Source organism: Ruditapes philippinarum, unplaced genomic scaffold (assembly GCF_026571515.1).
Source record: "Ruditapes philippinarum isolate M1 unplaced genomic scaffold, ASM2657151v2 ctg449_1_1_1_1, whole genome shotgun sequence".
Taxonomy (NCBI): Eukaryota; Metazoa; Mollusca; class Bivalvia; order Venerida; family Veneridae; genus Ruditapes; species Ruditapes philippinarum.
In genome coordinates, this window is record NW_026856871.1 from 114,006 (window position 1) to 126,280 (window position 12,275).

The 12,275-nt window shown below is 32.7% G+C and overlaps 1 protein-coding gene across 1 annotated transcript in view; it reads right to left on the reverse strand.

Annotated features, from left to right (window-relative positions):
* Positions 1-12,275, reverse strand: part of LOC132747972 (unconventional myosin-IXAa-like) — a 118,499-nt gene extending 106,224 nt beyond the window's left edge. The window contains exon 1 of the mRNA XM_060737508.1: positions 12,123-12,275. The gene's annotated coding sequence lies outside the window, so the exon portion shown is untranslated. The remainder of the gene's footprint in view (positions 1-12,122) is intronic.

Genomic DNA, 12,275 nt, shown 5'->3' on the forward strand with positions numbered 1-12,275 from the left:
AGTTACCTCCTCCTGTCTACAGGTTGGGGTCATGATGGTGAACAAGTGTGCAAAGTTTCAAAGCCATATGTCAATCGACTTTGAAAATATTTGAACTATTACAAAAACTTTAACGTTAATTCTAACTCGAAAAAGGGGCATAATTCTGTCAAAATGCTTGATACAGTTACCTCCTCCTGTCTACAGGTTGGGGTCATGATGGTGAACAAGTGTGCAAAGTTTCAAAGCCATATGTCAATGGACTTGGAAAATATTTGAACTATTACAAAAACTTTAACGTAAATTCTAAGTCGAAAAAGGGGCATAATTTTGTCAAAATGCTTGATAGAGTTACCTTCTCCTGTCTACATGTTGGGGTCATGATGGTGAACAAGTGTGCAAAGTTTCAAAGCCATATGTCAATGGACTTTGAAAATATTTGAACTATTACAAAAACTTTAACATAAGTGGTTACGCCGATGCCGACGCCGACGCTCGGGTGACTGCAATAGCTCTACTTATTCTTAACGAATAGTCGAGCTAATAACATTGACTTTAGTGCTAACTAAAGAATGACTTTGTTTAAACAATCAAAAGAATGGCACTCTAGAATTGACATACTCACTTAAGGATGAAATCCTTGACTGAAATTCCTTGATTTTACATACTCACTAAAGAATGAAATCCTTGACTTTGTATACTCACTAAAGGATGATATCCTTGACTTTACATACTCACTAAAGGATGAAATCCTTGACTTTACATACTCACTAAAGGATGAAATCCTTGTCTTCACATACTAACTAAAAGATAATATCCTTGACTTTCATACTCACTAAAAGATGAAATTCTCCACTTATATACTCACTAAAGGATGAAATCCTTGACTTATATACTCACTAAAGGATAAAATCCTTGATTTAAAATGCTTGATTTTACATACTCACTAAAGAATGAAATCCTTGACTAATTCCTCACTAAAATAATTTATGATCTCCTCAAATTTAAATCCTCACAATACAACAAAATCCTTTCATTTATAAACTCACTAAAGAATGAAATCCTTGAATTTATATGATCTTGACAGTCACATAAAGGAGTGAAATCCTTCAAAGTGAATATCAATAATAGAATAATATCCTTAAATTCAAGACTTTTACAGAAGAATAAAATCATTGAATTTGGATAAGTAACAAATTACAGATTTTGCTCAGAAACAAGGAATTTCTTAGAAAGTCAAATTACCAAACCATCACTACTTTTTACAAAATTAACAAATTGACATGTCTTTAATATAATTGTTGTTGTTTTTCTGATATTCTCCCAATGTCACAAATATTAGGAACCTGTTTATCCAAGCAAATATTGACATAGGATAAGTCAGGGTGGTTCTAATCTAATTCTTTCCTAAATAATAATCAGTCTTAAATCTTAATCTATCCAACGCTAACATTTGACATTCATTCATTACTGTTTCAATCAGTCAATTACACACTACATTAAATTAATCAAAATTTAATATTACTTATATAGACCTGGAATGTAAGACATTGGTCCTACTTCGGGGTGCCCTGTGGTGACTGATTACCGGATTAATACACAAATGGGCACCTTAGATCCTCCCCCATATAGTTAAACTGGAAAACCACAAAATTTTACCTATATGGAATCGATTTTGACTAAAAAACTTTCACTTATTAATCAAGTAAACATGAACATTCAAGAACTATACTTTAAAAGTTAACACATTTTCTCTCAATTTTTTCTTCAAAAAAAAAAGGAAAACAACAGCTAATCTTTATTATACCTTGAACAAAAAAGAACAGAAAACATTTTTTTTTTAAAGCAGGACCACATTAATACTTATATTAAAGATTTTTTACAGATTATAAAACTGGCAAATATAAAATAGAGAAAAAGGGAATCCCTAAAAAACGCCCAAAACGACAAAATTGAAAATTGACAGTAACTTTCATTTTACATTATCACTTCCTGAGAAAACTACCGAAATATAATAAGAAACAAAAATAGAAAATAAGTAAAGCCTAGGTATCAAATTTAAGATCATCATGAGCAAAAAATTGGACATGAAATAAGTAAATATATATATTTATATTATACTAATCACTAAAACAACATTATGACCTTATCTTAATCACTTATACTTAAATGTAAGGCCTCAAGCTGTTAATTTAATCAATTATCAACAACCATCAGAAAATAAAATTAGGTTTTGGTGCAAAACCATTGCATCAATACACAGATATAGGAGAAATAAATATGCTACAAATTATTCAACAAATCTATACAAAACTATGCAATGAAATAACATTAAACTTATTCAATGCCAGGAACCAGGTAAATCATTAGCTCACAAAAATTATGGAACCAGGCCATAAAAAAATCTAAAGCCCTAACCTTCTGAATTTTTTTCTGGATTTGCCCTGCTTGGAATTTAGAACAGAAGGGTTGAAAATTAAAGGCATGTTATTTCCCAGAAACAAATAAAGTTTTCCTTCTTTAAAACCCGGCAAATATGAGATTTATAACGTTTGAATGATCATTTTACAGCATGTTAGATACTTATCACCTAAAGAAAGTAGCAATTAAAGTGCAATTATTTGTCATACAGGTAAGGAAATGTAAATAAAGTACTTAGTAGTAATTTGACTTCAACACAAAATCACTGTATTAAATTGTACTTTATACAGCTAAAAGTTAATATAAATGACCGTGTTAGTAATGTTTTCGAAACTATTATAGGACACCATAAACAACAATAGTTTAAGAATTAAAATAAAAGCATTTCTGGAGCATATTGGACCTTTAAAGAATTTTTTCATCAAAGTACAAAAAATTAAATATCTTAACAAGCAGGCTTGCCTGGAAAAGGCTGATCACTTTCGGTTCCAGCAGGTAACTGTTTAGTGGGTAAATTTTAGTAACAAAGGGTACAAAGAAGTCTTGAAATCAAATGATTTATCTAATTTTCACACATTTCTTTGTAATCATTTAAGTAATTTAACTATTGATAGCACATAACATGTAAATTATTTCTTGAATCTTGAATCTTTCGACTTTTCTAAAAATCTTTGTCCATTTTTCTCAAGTTTTTCTTGAAATATTTTGGCTCCTCCGGAGGCATGCGGCTTTAATAAAAAAATCCTGAATGGAATGGTACCTGGTTTAAATGAGAGAAACAACATACCAGACTGGTTTTCATCAGATATCTTTAACAGCAGAAGAGAATCTCACGGAGCTCATCATCTTTATTTACTTATTTTTACAGTATTGGCACAACTTTCACCATCTCTATAATTTCATATCAGTATACCATGAATTAAATACATTAGCGATAAAATCCTGATAAATCCATATTGTCAACTTATTAGAAATATCCTGCCCTCCTTCGAAGATATCTCTTTTCATAAGTGTTGATCATTCAGCGATGTTCAAGGGGTAAATTATCTCATTCATAGAAATATATTTATTTTATATACGGCTTTTAAAATCCATAAAGTTTACTGGGAACAAAATATTTCAACCTAATTGTAAAGATTTCTCTCGAAATATGCAGTAATTAAAACAAATTAAAGAGACTTGTACTTGGATTAAAACTTGTTACATGTAATCAACGGACAGGTAACTGCTCACCTGTGCTTGTCAGCTAAACTTTGAAACATATAGACATAGTGTCATCTTAAATTAAACTATTTTTAAAAGCAGTTAAAACCATGATTTCAATCTCGTTCTCCTTCTTTATGTTGAACTCGTACCTTTAGTATTTGTTAAACTCGTACCTTAAGTATCTTTAACATATGAACATATATTACCTTAATAACTCACATTCTACTTTCGTCCCCATGATTCTTAAATAATCATTAATTCAACATTAACATTAAACCCACTTGCAATTCAATTCATCTTTACCAATTTTTCTCCTCAGAGTGAGAATTTAAAAATAAAATAACAATAATAATAAACCACTAGCTTGTTGCAGTGAGAAAGTAAATACTAAACATTCTAACCAATTACAGAAAATAAATATTGCAAATAAAATAAACCGTATTCTCCACTACCTTTAGATAAACGAATATTTGGCCTATCAATAGGGCAATTAATTTATTAAACAAACAAGCCGGTATGCAGCATGATAGTGTATATAATGAACACAAAGATGACCTGTCCAGATATGGCCTATCTGTAAATACAAACTGACATGTACATTTAGCTTTTATCACTTAGATATGGTATCTGTAGGTCCTATCTAACCAATGTATTTGACCCATGTCATTCTTCACCACAGCTACATGCATCAAAAACTGGTAAACCGTCACATATATCTCCCACTAGATCCATTGTCTATAGCTCATTTTTGAGACAATATCAACCGTATATATTATCCATTACTTACTTAACCGTATATATAATCCATTACTTACTTAACCATGTAAACAAGACATTTACCATTCTCATAATGGCACGCTTTTAATATAAACACTGTACACATAAAAAAACAACACAACACAACCAGAAGCTCTTTGCCTTGAATAGTTATTAGTAGCATATATACCCTTGAATAGTAGTATATATCTGAAACAATTTTTTCTTCCCTCCAATACACATACACACATATCTTTATAAGCTACTTCCTGGCCTTATAAAGCTATATGTCACACAAGAAGTTCAGTGTAAACAAGTCTACAACTATTGTATACACTTGACAGTTTAACCTGCTGAAAACCAAACAAGATTCAAGCAATAACCACCAGTATAGTGCCAGGCCAGCCTGCACATCTGCGTTTTCCAGCTTGGCTACTGTTATATGCTGTTGGTATATATCAATTTTTGTATTTTCATACCAAATTCCCATTTACTTTAAATTGAATTTTCAAAAAATATCATCAGCAGTCACCATTCGATACAATATTGATACAAAATTAAAGATATCAATGCAATAATTATCAATACTATCTAAAAACTATTTCTTCCTGCCTTGTTAAAATATTTCACCATTTTGTAGAGAAGTCACTTCTTTTCGTTTCCATGGCTACCTGGAACCCTAAATTCAATTTTCATCAATTGACAGTGATAAATAAATACGGTAAAAGTGGAAATTATACCTTCTTTTTGTTTGATGTACTTGCAAGCATGCATAGCACCAAAGGTGACCATCCTCACAGTTTATGAAACATATTCAAATCATTTTCACCGTTCTTACTACATGTATTTAATGATATATCCGATGTATCGACAATACTAGTCTTTTCAGGTATCAATACAAAATTTACCATCCATGATAGGGTTGTATAATATATCGCAATATATTTGAAATCACAATATTTTATCTGGCAATGTTATATTGCAGTATGTTTTCAGATATCACAATATAATGAAGTAATAAAATAAAATTCTATTGCGCAACCAAATTGCATTTAAATTGTTTAAAATCATTCATTTACAATGCATTTATTAACACATCTGTTGAAATGTAAAAATCTTCTTCTAAAGGGTCTTTCACATACAATTTATTGGGACATAATATTAACGATACACTCTTTAAGCCAAGGTTCTGTAGGTCTTACCCATAATTTTCAAGCATTTTAGATAGTTCACAATATATCGCAATATGTCCATAAATATCACAAAATATATCGCAATATGATTAATTATTCTTTGCAATACCCATCCCTAATCAATTTGTCTTTCGTTGTATTGATACAATTTTTTTTATTTTTACTATCAATGACACACAAACTCAGCAGGATTTATGATTTATACTAGAACGTCATTGTTGACTTTAAGTTGTTATCTACTTAAGTAAAGAAGTCTTCCTGATCTGCTCTTACCGGTAAAAGAATTTAAACATTTTCACTTTTTAGTCACGAGTATGTAAAGTTAAATCCCCCAAGGTTAATGACTTAGCATATAGGTAGTAATAGATGCAAATTATTCTCATGATCTATCTAAAAACTTCCCCTCCGTACAAATTTTGTTTCCAAGTAAAAACACTTGCAAGTTTAAATTATTTTAAAACGTCCGACATTGTCTACATTTATACAAAATTAAACCCTTAAATTCCTGTGTTTTTCCTATTAAGAAATCTTTAGCCTGCTTGCTGTCTATCCAGGCGACCAGTTCAGACCACGATCAGCTGGTATAATTATAGACTGCCCATCTGTACATATTTTGAAATTTTCCCCAAAAAAATGATGAATGGTTTTGTCCAAATTGAAAGACTGACAAATTTAATACATTGAAGATATTAAGCACAGTATGGGTTTTAATACCTCAAAAATCAGCATGACTGACATTCTTGATATTAAAGCATATTCAAATAGTTAAAAAAAAATACCTATGTCTCTGGAGTAATGTGGAAAAAGCAAACTGGTTGGTAAACACCTCTGGTTATGCTTAATCATTTTTATAGCATTTCATTACTTTTCATTCATCACACAATATTTAGGTGTAGGTGTTTTACATTTTAAATACAAGTTAGAATATACAAAAGGTATGTATATAAATGAATTGATATGGGCCCATATCATTAATGTCCCATGCAAGATTTATCAACACTGAATACACTTTTACAATGAGTTTAAAACTTTTAAAGATCAATCTGTACCATACAGTACTGGGTTGCACTGGAAATATTGAAATATTATGTCATAAGAGAGCATATTTATATATAAGCTTGATCATGAAATTCATTTATCTTTATTAACTCTCAACTCCACTACCTGAAACTAACCAGACCATTTGAAGAAGCATGGTCACGGCCCTAGTGCAGTAAGACTCGAACCCATGACATGGCTTTTTTACATTATAAAACAGAGTCCTTAAAAGGCCTTTTCCCATATGAAACTTTTTTTAAAATCATGCCAATTTCCCAAAAATCATGCTGATCAATTTCCCCAAACAAAAAAATCCTAAATTATGGCATTGTTTATACTTTCCAAATCAGCATTTTTAGTGATGGTTTTATGGCAAAATCAAGAGGCTTCCCTGCAAAGAGACAAACAAACCTGCATGAATCCTTGATTGAGAGGCATACCTCTTTACAAATAAGCAACTGTTCCAGTCTAAGGTTTCAACTTCTCAACCAACTCAAAAAATTGTTAAGATAGTTGTTTTTGTTAACTAGGAATGCTCTTCAAAATCTTTTAACTTCCTTATAGCACAGTAGTTTGCCATACATCTTAACATTTATGTTAAACATCTTAAATGAACTTCTCCATCTTTCAATCCAAGACAAAAGCAGTCATCATTTTTAGTCATTTAGTCATTTCTCCACTGTGTTACGTAATGACTATGTATAAAATTAACGTTACATTTGTTTAGTAATCACCAACTTCTTTAATTTATTAAAACCTTTTTGCCAAACACTTGTGTTACCTAAGTTCATGACCTGCAACTTCTTTAAACCCTATCAGACGGGTTAAAAATTATACCAATTTTCATTAAAGTGTCCAACCATATAGTTTGCTTTTGTGATCCATTACAGCTAATACAGTTCTTAGCCTCTTTAATTATCAACAATTCAAATATCCATGCCACATTCAATATTTTTAAATCTATAATGTATTGACATTCTTAAATAAACAAAATCTATAAATTAAAGTTCTGTGTAGGTTTTAAATACACACCTACAGTGAACATTAAAAAAACAAGTAGAAGAAATGTTTTTGTTAAAACTTGTTAATACTGGAGAAGTTTCTGATCTAATAAATCAATATTATATATGTACACAAAGTGAACATTGAGTTTTAATGTACTTTACATTATGTTGGCCCGATTTAGTATCAATTAACTGATTTTGATACTTCCTTACGTTATCATTTTTCATGTGGTTAAGTTCAAAATTACAGCACGCCTTTTCACCTCCTCTGGGAATATCGGCAAATCATTTAATTTTAGATTTTATTAATAATCGGAGAATTATTGCTCTTCATTAACCCTTGCAAAGCCAAGGCATTTTTTCTTTCTATAGAAGAGGCAGCTAATAAGCATCTTACCCTCTATGAATTTTTTTATAATCATGCAGTTTTCCCTTAAAATTCATTAACATCAAGATTTTTCTTCCCCTTTTGCTGCAAAAATACCATTTTACATTTCCCGAAATTTAAGGATAGGGCTCTTTTTCCTATCTGTGCAAAAAAGCCCTGCAAGCTGAATATCCTAAATGGACTTATCTCCCTTTCAGACTGAACAAAATAATTGCCCCAATTTTTTAAAGTCAGGGTGTAAATTCACACCTATTTTTGAATTTCTACTGGATGCCAAAACATTGCAAAGAAAGATGCTGATACAAAAGCCAACTAACTGAAAGTCGAAAGCAAAAAGCAATTGTAAGCTAATAAGTTCCATACATGTGAACTCTCCCACTTTTAGCGGGAGACTCCCTATTTCTGTAGCCATATTTTCAAAGATTTTGCTTGAAATAAGGGGTATTTTCACAAATTAAAAAAATCTACCTATTTTTAATGTCAGAACTTCCTTCTTTGTTTAATGCAAATTCTAAAATCTCCCTCTTTTTGAAAAAAATCTCCCACTTGATCATCAAAAAAAGTTCACATGTATTGCTAACAAATATTTCAATGCTTACATGTCATGACTCTCAGGCCAAGACCTGAACCAAGCTTAGATGAGGGAAATATATTCTGTTAATATTATACTTTAGAACATTTAAGACATACTGTAAAGTATAACTTGCAAACTATTTTGAACCAGTATAAAATCATTCTGTCTGAACTGAAGTATCAATAAAAGCAACTTAATCAACAAATAAATATATTACAGTGATTACACAAGAGCTAAAACCCCCAAGACTTGAATTTTTTTTATACTTCTTAGTACAAATTTCTACATTCTCAAAAGGTAGCAATTCAGTTACTATTTATACTTCTGTAATAGACCTAACCTTAAACTTAAGTGAGTAAAACAAAATTGGGCCCAAATTTATTTTGCCTCAATTATTTATTGAGTCAATTCAAAGCTAATCCTTGAACCACCTATCGGGAGGGGAGTGGGCGGAGCAGAGTATTTGATCTTCCATCATTCAATTCTGCACTGCAAGGTCAATGCAGTGGTTTTGTTTTGGCACCATTGCCCAAATTAGAAGTAAGCCTTACTACTCACAGTGCAGGGATTACATATCTGTGTCTGTCGTTACAGACCGTCTATACAGGCCAGGCTTTACCTGGGATTTGAGTAGATCTGTCATCTATAAAAACAATATCAACATTGTTGATATTTTTCTGTAGGTCAAAAATAGATACACATTTGGAAAAATCAATAATTTAATTAATTTTGATTATTTTATGAAAATTCACCCCAAACATATACAAAAGCTGGTGGCCATGTCTTACACTAAGTTGTTGTTTCATAATGGACACATTTCATAGCAGTGATGAGCAAAATTGTTAAGAAAAAATCTTGCAAAGGAAATTGATAAACAGGACAAAAGTTCACAGCATATTTGTATGAACTGAACATTATTTTACTAAAATTATTTAAACATGTATGAAAGTGAATTATATACAAGAAATTAGGAGTATATATTGATATATAATATATAGGTGTATCGCTGATATTTGTCATCCAATATTGATGTATTGTCGATATGTGTTGCTATGGATCAATGACAGCTCTAGGTTTGAGAATCCAAGGTAAAATTCCCCTACATTCCCATGGGTTAGGGAAATGTGGTTACAATTGGCTAGTGCATAACAATAAAAACATTCAGTTCTTGTGTCAAATGTTAAAATCTATAATAGATCTATATCTAAATCTTAACTGTCTCTCAGAAATTTACTTTGAATAAAACTGTTATTAACTGACATCCAAGTTGCAACAAGATATGTTTGTAAAACATGTATGCCCCCTATCAGCAGCCAATTAGTCATGTGATAAGGTTATTATGCATGACTTCTGACCCAGTGATCAAACAATTAAAAAGGATTATCAAGTATCTACTGGTCATGACCTTAACCTTTGACCCCTTGACCCAAAACTCAATAGGGGTCATCTACTGGTCACGACCAATCATCATACAAAGTTTGAAGTTCCTAGGCCTAAGCGTTTTTAGTTAATTGATCAGAAACCGTTTTTACCTTCAAGGTCAATGTGACCTTGACGTTTGCCCACTTGACCCCAAAATCAATAGGTCATCTGCTGGTCATGACCAATCACCATACCAAGTTTGAAGTTCCTAGGCCTAAGGGTTCTTTAGTTATTGATCGGAAACCGTTTTAACATACAAGGTCAATGTGACCTTGACCTTTGACCCCAAAATCAATGAGGGGCATCAGCTGCTCATGACCAATCACCATGCCAAGTTTGAAGTTCCTAGGCCGAAGCGTTCTTTAGTTATTGATCAGAAACCGTTTTACTTACAATGTCAATGTGACCTTGACCCCTTGATAGGGTAATCTGCTGGTCATGACAAATCACCATGCCAAGTTTGAAGTTCCTAGGCCTAAGCGTTCTTAAGTTATTGATCAGAAACCGTTTTTACTTACAAGGTCAATGTGACCTTGACCTTTGACCCCTTGACCCAAAACTCAATAGGGGTCATCTGCTGGTCACGACTAATCATCATACAAAGTTTGAAGTTCCTAGGCCTAAGTTTTTAGTTAATTGATCGGAAACCGTTTTTACCTACAAGGTCAATGTGACCTTGACCTTTGACCCCTTGACCCCAAAATCAAAAGGTCATCTGCTGGTCATGACCAATCACCATACCAAGTTTGAAGTTCCTAGACCTAAGGGTTCTTAAGTTATTGATTGGAAAGCATTTTTACCTACAAGGTCAATGTGACCTTGCCCTTTGACCCCTTAACCCCAATATCAATAGGGGTCATCTGCTGGTCATGACCAATCACCATACCAAGTTTGAAGTTCCTAGGCCTAAGGGTTCTTTAGTTATTGATCGGAAACCGTTTTTACCTATGAGGTCAATGTGACCTTGACCTTTGACCCCTTGAACCCAAAATCAATAGGGGTCATCTACTGATCATGACCAATCATCATATCAAGTTTGAAGTCCCTAGGCCTAAGGGTTCTTTTGTTATTGATCGGAAACCGTTTTTACCCAAGAGGTCAATGTGACCTTGACCTTTGACCCCTTAACCCCAAAATCAATAGGGGTCATCTGCTGGTCATAACCAATCACCATACCAAGTTTGAAGTTCCTAGGCCTTAAAGTTCTTTAGTTATTGATCGGAAACCATTTTTCCTTACAAGGTCAATGTGACCTTGACCTTTGACCCCTTGACCCCAAAATCAATAGGGGTCATCTACTGATCATAACCAATCACCATACCAAGTTTGAAGTTCCTAGGCCTTAAGGTTCTTTAGTTATTGATCGGAAACTGTTTTTCCTTACAAGGTCAATGTGACCTTGACCTTTGACCCCTTGACCCCAAAATCAATAGGGGTCATCTACTGATCATGAACAATCACCATACCAAGTTTGAAGTTCCTAGGCCTTAAGGTTCTTTAGTTATTGATCGGAAACCGTTTTTGCCTACAAGGTCAATGTGACCTTGACCTTTGACCCCTTGACCCCAAAATCAATAGGGGTCATCTACTGGACATGACCAATCACCATACCAAGTTTGAAGTTCCTAGGCCTAAGGGTTCTTTAGTTATCACTCGGAAACCATTTGGTCTACGGACCGACGGACCGACAGACCGACGGACCGACAAGTGCAAAGCAATATACCCCCTTTTCTTCGAAATGGGGGCATAATAACTGACTTTAATAAGTCTGTCTTTTATTGTCAATTAAAGTCCGTGGTTGCATCAATTTGTAGTAGTAGACATTTAAAATTAGCAGACAGAATTGGGCTATGACAAATTATTTGACTTGATTTATTTGTTTACAAATATTTTAAGGTGTAACACCGTTTCTTAATGGGTTGCACACTAACAAGTGGTATTTGCTTTCTACTGTTAAACCATAAAATGAGTTAAGCATCAACAGAAAATGTAATAACTAGACATGCCAAAACATCAAACGACCTAACATTCAAGTGTCTGGTGACAAAAATTTCGAACATCGCTAACTTCTGTCCTGACGTTTCTTGCATATAGAACATAATTTGAATGTTTCACTTGCTGGCAACTTTATCAATAATTACCTGTTCAAAAGCCGTATTTAACTGTATGCAATAACTTGGATATTTTCATGTCAGTCAAACTGTAAATCACATTTGAACAAGGAAATAAGTTTCTTATCCTCATTACTCATGTCCTCCTTACTTCGAGGTGAATGTTACACAGCTTATGCGATT